The sequence below is a fragment of the Nicotiana tomentosiformis genome, chromosome 3 (assembly GCF_000390325.3).
Source record: "Nicotiana tomentosiformis chromosome 3, ASM39032v3, whole genome shotgun sequence".
In the NCBI taxonomy this organism is placed as follows: domain Eukaryota; kingdom Viridiplantae; phylum Streptophyta; class Magnoliopsida; order Solanales; family Solanaceae; genus Nicotiana; species Nicotiana tomentosiformis.
In genome coordinates this window covers 2,593,810-2,600,815 of record NC_090814.1, presented here as the reverse complement: position 1 = coordinate 2,600,815, position 7,006 = coordinate 2,593,810, and positions in this window count along the sequence as shown.

Here is a 7,006-nt window from a genome sequence, read left to right as displayed (position 1 = left end):
ATCCATGTCCTTTATCTTGATAGCGTCGACGTAATTCTTATCTGGATGCTGAATCATGGATGATAAGGTTGCAAGAGCGTCGACAAACTGTTCTGGATCCTGGGAATGTGCTTGAACTCGATCTTTGTGAACTTCTTTCATAACTCTTTTACACAGTGCATGTATGGAAAGATCTTGACGTTCTTTGTAGTCCATTCTCCTTGAACTTGATGTATCAATAGATCTGAATCCCCTATGATTAAAAGCTCATTGATGTTCATGTCGACCTCCATCCTGATCCCGATGATGCATGATTCATACTCGGCCATATTGTTAGTGAAAGAGAACCTTATCTTTGTTGATGTCGGGTAATGATGTCCTGATTCTGAAACTATGACTGCCCCTATTCCTACTCCTTTGAAATTTGCCACTTCGTCGAAGAACATTCTCTACCCTGGGTATGCCTCTGTGATATCTTCTTCGGCGAACAACACCTCCTCGTCTGGGAAGTACGTAGTGAGCGGCTCATAATCATTGTCCACTGGATTCTCTGCAAGGTGGTTGGATAAGGCTTGTCATTTGATGGCCTTCTGTGTTATGTACACAATGTCAAATTCGCTGAGAAGACTTTTCCATTTGGCTAGTTTCCTGTAGGCATCGGCTTCTGAAAGATATACTTGAGTGGGTCGAGACGGGATATGAGATGTGTGATGTATGCTGACATATAATGCCTCAATTTCTGGGCGATCTAGGTCAATGCACAGCAAGTGCGCTCTATCAGAGTGTATTTGGCCTCGCATGGTGTGAACTTCTTGCTTAAGTAATAGATGGTCGGATCCTTTCTTCTAGTCTCATCTGATTGTCCCAATACGCATCCAAATGCATTATCTTAGACTAACAGATATAACAACGGTGGCTTCCCGGGCTTGGGAGGAACCAACACTGACAAGTATTCTTTAATCATGTTGAAGGCTTTCTGACATTCTTCTGTCCATTTTGTGGCAGCATCCTTCTTCATCAACTTGAAGATAGGTTCACAAATTACTGTAGACTGGGCTATGAAACGGCTGATATAATTTAGCCTACCAAGAAAACTCATCACATCCGTCTTGCTCTTCGGCGGTGGCAACTCTTGAATGGCTTTGATCTTCAAAGGATCCAATTCTATCCCTTTCCTTCTTACGATGAAACCTAGCAATTTTCCAGTAGGGACTTCGAATGCGCATTTTGCAGGATTTAACTTCAAACTATACCTCCGCATGCGTTTGAAAAACTTTTTCAAGTCGTCCAAATGTTCTAAACTCTTTTGAGACTTGATGATGATGTCATCCGATCTCTTTGTGAGTCATGTCGTGAAAGAGGGTTTTCATGGCCCTCATGTAAGTAGCGCTAGCATTTTTGAGGCCGAATGGCATGACTCTGTAGCAGTTTACTCTCCAAGGCGTAATGAACGCCGGCTTTTTTGCATCTTCTTCGTGCATCAAGATCTGATGGTACCCAGCGAAACAGTCCACGAATGACTGCAGCTGATGCTTTGCACAATTGTCGATGAGGATATGAATATTTGGTAAAGGGAAATCGTCCTTTGGGCTGGCCTTGTTAAGATCTCGATAGTCCACACATATCCTGATCTTCCAATCATTCTTTGGTAGCGGGACGATATTTTCAAACCATGTGGAATAATTGGTGACCCTTACTACGTTCGCCTCTATTTGCTTGATTACTTCTTCTTTTATCCTCAAACTCAAATCTGTTTTGAACTTTCTGAGTTTTTGTTTGACTGGCGGTCTAGCAGGATCGGTAGGCAATCGATGTAAAACGATGTCAGTGCTTAACCCAGGCATGTCGTCATACGACCATGCGAACACATTGATGTACTATTGGAGGAGCTCGACCAATTCTTCTTTACACTCTGCTTCCAGATGGATGCTGATTCGGGTTTCTTTCACGTCTTCTTCGTTTCCCAGGTTGATCACTTCTATCTCTTCAAGGTTAGGCTTTTTCTGGATTTCCAGCTGTTCGGTCTCTTGTGGAAGATTATCTGGCATCATGCTTTCATCGTATTCTTCGTAATCTGGATCGCTTTGCTCGAGGGTTTCATTATATGTCATAATCGCGGAACGCGAGTTTTTATCATTTTGATTACTGAAAAAAAAAAACTCAGTATAAATGAAGCGATAAATAAATTTGCAAATTTTTGTAAGAAAGCATTTCTTTTTATTTCATCAAAAGAGGAACGTCTGAGCGTTCAAAAAGGAGAATGACAAAAAATTACAGACACGGTTCAAGCCTCAAATTGAATGTGCACTCTTTTCAAAAGTTTTACAATTCCATACTACCAAGACTCACGGCGAACCAAAGATGGGTTGGCGGTCCAATTCTGCAAGTCCTCTCCTGGTTCGGCATTCTAAATGGTCGGTGTCTTGATATCAACTTTGTCACAGCATTCCTCGATCATGGTCACAAACAGCCTTCCCATTCCATCGACAATATCATCCTCTAGTGTTGAGTTCTGACCCGTATCCAAAACACGCTCTGGCACAAAATCCTTCTTCCCGAAGCTACCGGTACAAGTCTTCCCAGTCGAAGGTTGATACCCTATGCCAGCTCTACCTTTCGGTCCACTTGGCTCAATAAGCTCTGTTATCACATTTGATCGGGCTCCCAGACCGGTCCCTGGTTTGTATCCGTACTTCATCATTTCTCTCATGGCCATCTTTGATCTATATGGTGACTGCATTCCCAGATTTTGCTCGGTCTCTTCTATTTCTGTGGTCTGCTTGATCTAAACTACATGGAAAGAGACCCTGTTTAATCCCTTTATGAACAGGACTGCATGTTCCAGATAAGATGATTGTCTCCATTCGTCGTGGATTACAATATCTTGGCTACCCCACTCGAACTTCATGCACTGGTGTAGGGTAGATGGGACTGCCCTTGCCATGTGTATCCAAGGTCTTCCTAGCTACATGTTGTATGAAGATGAAATATCCATCACTTGGAATAGTATGGGAAACTCAACTGGTCTAATTTGCAGAGCCAAGTAGATTTCTCCAATGACATCCTTCTACGACCTGTCAAAATCCCTTACCCTCACGTGACTTTCTTTTACTTCACTCAGATGAATACCCAGCTCTCGTAGGGTAGAGAGCGAGCAGATATTGACTCCTGATCCTCCATCAATAAGTACTCGGGACAACACCTTATCTCCACATTTGACAGTGATGTGTAAAGCTTTGTTGTGACCCACGCCCTCTATAGGAAGTTCATCTCTTCGGAAAGTGATCATATTTTCTTCGACCATCTTCTCGATGGTCGTTGCCAGTGCCTCACTGGTGGTGTTGCTTGGCATGCTCACCCCACTTAACACTTTCATCAGGGCGTCTTTGTGACTGTCAGAACTCATCAGTAGATCAATGATTGATATTTGCACTGGGGTTTTCTTCAATTGTTCCTCCACGGAGTATTCTTTGGTTGGCATCCTCTTCCAGAATTCTGCGGCCTCCGAATCTATTATATTTCTTCTTTGAATTTGTTCCTTCCTGGATTCCCCGGTTTACATCCTTAGGAGCGTAACACCTTTCTGACTTGTTCTTTCCATGAGCTGCTGTGGAATCCGTCATCTTGGGTTTCCCTTTCTGTTGATATGTCCACGGGACTGTCTTGTATTCCTGATCCTCTTCATCCCTGATAGCAACGGTGGACTGTTGCTGGTATGTTTGGACCATCACATTAGGTTTTAACTGTATTGTGACCATTAGAGTCCTTCGAGGTGGATCCCTCACAGCCTCAGCATTTCCTATCGTCATGATGGTTCCTTTTAGATCATATTCTTCATCCAGGGTAATCATATTAGCTCCTTAATTCCGATGATTTGGCAGCAGCTTGCGGTTCATATTGGGCGGAGCTGGGGCACACTGAATGGCCCCACTTTTGATCAGTGACTCAATTTTTTTTTCAATTTGAAGCAATCCTTAGTATCATGCCCCGGTAAGTTTGAGTGGTAGATGCACCGTTTGGTTGCATCAAAGTATTTTGAAGGATACTCAGGAACCCTTCCTTCTATTGGATGTATTAAGCTTGCTCTCCTCACTCTTTCAAACAGTTGAGCCAAAGGTTCAACAATCAGGGTATAGTTTTTGGAACCTCTTTCTTCAAAATTTGGGCGAGGTCGGGGTGTATAGGTGGGTCGGTTTTGATGAGTGGTAGTTTGAACTGGAGCATATGGTCGTGGTGCATTTGGATTTGCATGGGTATGAGGTGGGTTATATTGAGTTTGAGAATTGTAGTATGGTTGTGTGTGGTACACTGGAGCATAAGCAGGTGGGTGTGGGAAATGGGTGTTTGGAGAGTAAAAGGTGTTTTCATGGTGTGGATTGGACTGGTTATAGGGAATGATTGATGATACCTCTTTCTTTTTCTTTTTTCCGCTGCCTATTGATCCTGATTGGATTGCTTTGCTAGCTGCTTGCAATGCAGCCATAGATTGTACCTTGTCGGACTTTATACCTTCCTCTAAAAAGTCTCCCATTTTGACAAGTTCAGGGAACTTCTGCTCCATCATGCCTTTTATTTTCTCAAAGTAAATCCCTTCCTGAGCCCTGATGAAATACTTAGTCAACTCACTGTCGTCTAAGGGGGGTTGTGCTCTGGCAGCCTCTGACCTCCAACGACGTGCATATTCTTGGAATGATTTGGACGGTTTCTTCTGCAAGTTTACTAGTGAGAACCTATCGGAGATGATCTCTGTGTTGAACCGGAAGCGATTCTTAAAATCTTCTGTCATATCCTGCCACTCCCTCAAGTTTTGGGGATATCGGCGAGTGTACCAAGTAAGTGCTTCCCCTGTCATACTCCTTATGAATAACTTCATCCTTAACTTCTCATTTCTTCCTACTCCAACTAGCTTATCCTAGTAGGCTCTCAAATGTGTATGGGGATCACATGTCCCATCAAAGATATAAAACTTTGGAGGCTTGTACCTATCTGCATGTCCACATCAGGATGGATACACGGATCCTCATAGCCTAGACTTTCGTTCCCTCGAGCGACCTGAAGGTTCTTCATTTATTTTTTTCAATGCTCGTAATTACTTGGACACTTATTCCTCCTCCTTATACTTAGCTTCCCTCTCCATTTCGGCATATTGATCAACTTCATAAGGCATCTTGACCGTGACAGGCACTGTGAATATGGGTTCTGAAACGGCATATACGAGATGAACATATCGCTCATGTGCAGCGGTATGTGCCGTGTGTATGTGTTGGTTTTGATTGGTGGTGGAGGTGGCACTATCACGAGGAGGGATATTTTTCTTTGAACTGTGTTGGTAGCAATTGGTGGATTTTGCGGTATTTGAACATAATTTGGTGCGGTCGTGAGATTAACTGAGAAAGTTTTTAATCTAGAAATAAATAGTTTCGTTATTAGCTTTCTTTGCGTTTCTCTTTTGTTCCAAAAAGAAATCATTCTGCTATTCCTTCCCAAAAAAAAGCATGAATTTTTCATGTTGATTTAAGATTGTTATAAGCATGGATTTTAAAAAAGAAAAATCTACGGATTTCAATTATCACAAAAATAGATCAAGTCAATCCAACCTAAATGCAATTACGGTTAGACTTCTCAATAATAACCATTTTTTATAACAATACTTCGTTATAACGATCAAGTTTTTTTTTTTGGAGCCAATTTTTCATTTTATGTTATAATATATGTTTTCTATGACAGTACTTCGTTATAGCAGCAAAGAATTATCAGAACAAACGAGACTATTATAATTTATAGAGAGGATTGATTGAATGTACCATCTTGTGTTTGCTGATTATTAAAACCAAGAAAGAAATCATGAGGTCCCTCAACTCTTAGCATGGAGAATAGCAACACGTATAGCTAGATTGAGAAATTATTCACTATAGATATTGTCATACGAATAGCACCCCAAAATTTTAATGTGAAATAATAGCTCATTTCATGTTCAGGTGTTCTTACTTTACATTCTTGTATATGCTCAATAGGCAATGTGCCAACACATTAGAATATCCAGCTCCTGTCTATTGTGAGATACAAAGGTTTGAGATGGAAGGGGAAAGTGGTTTCGGGAAGAAAAAAATTATTTATTTGCATTCAGTGTTTATATCAAAATTAATCAAATAATTTAACTAAACCAATTACAAATTTAAAATGATAAATACATCATTTAATAATAGTTAAGTGATAAAAGTGTAATTAAAAACTTTTAAATTCCAAATTTAGTTAGACATAAATAAGTTGTTCTAATTGACAAACACTTGATTTATAAACATTCAAAATAATTAAACTATGAAAAGAAGTTTGATGAGTTGGAGTTGACTGGTTGGTATATTAATTAGTGGTTTGAAATTTCTGCAACCAAATAAACAAAGAAAATAGTTATATAAAAAACAAAACAAGAAAAATGATGATACAACTAGTCATGAATATTATTTTAAAAGTTAGGTAGGAGAAGTGGGGTTGTATTGGAATGAGCTGTGTTTCCTTTGCTAGCATTAATGCTTTCCCCTGAGCTGTCCTTTTGGCTAACTGCTTAAGCTAGGCCAACTCTTTTCTTTCATTTCATAACACTACCTTCCAACTTTACATGAATTTTAAAATATATTTTTTTGTAGGATAAAAGGGAAAAAGAATGGACTAATCCTTTATTTACCATATTACAATCAGACATTTTTATAATAATAATTTTATATTTCTATAACAATAATTTTTTATAACAGTATTATACTATAATAGTTAAGTTTTCTTTGAAACTAATTTTTTATATTATGTTATAATATATGTTATCTATAACAGTAATTCACTCCAACAACAAAAACACATCGAAATAAACAAGAGTGTTATACAAAAGTTTGATGTATTATTGTTTGTCCTCTTTAGTTCATCACATCTTGTTCTCCCTGTCTCTCTTTCTGTGACCTTCATTTTACTTGTGCTCCACAGTTTTTACATTGGTCCACTTTTCAGACTCTCCTTAGTGTGCATGTCAGGTTGGCTG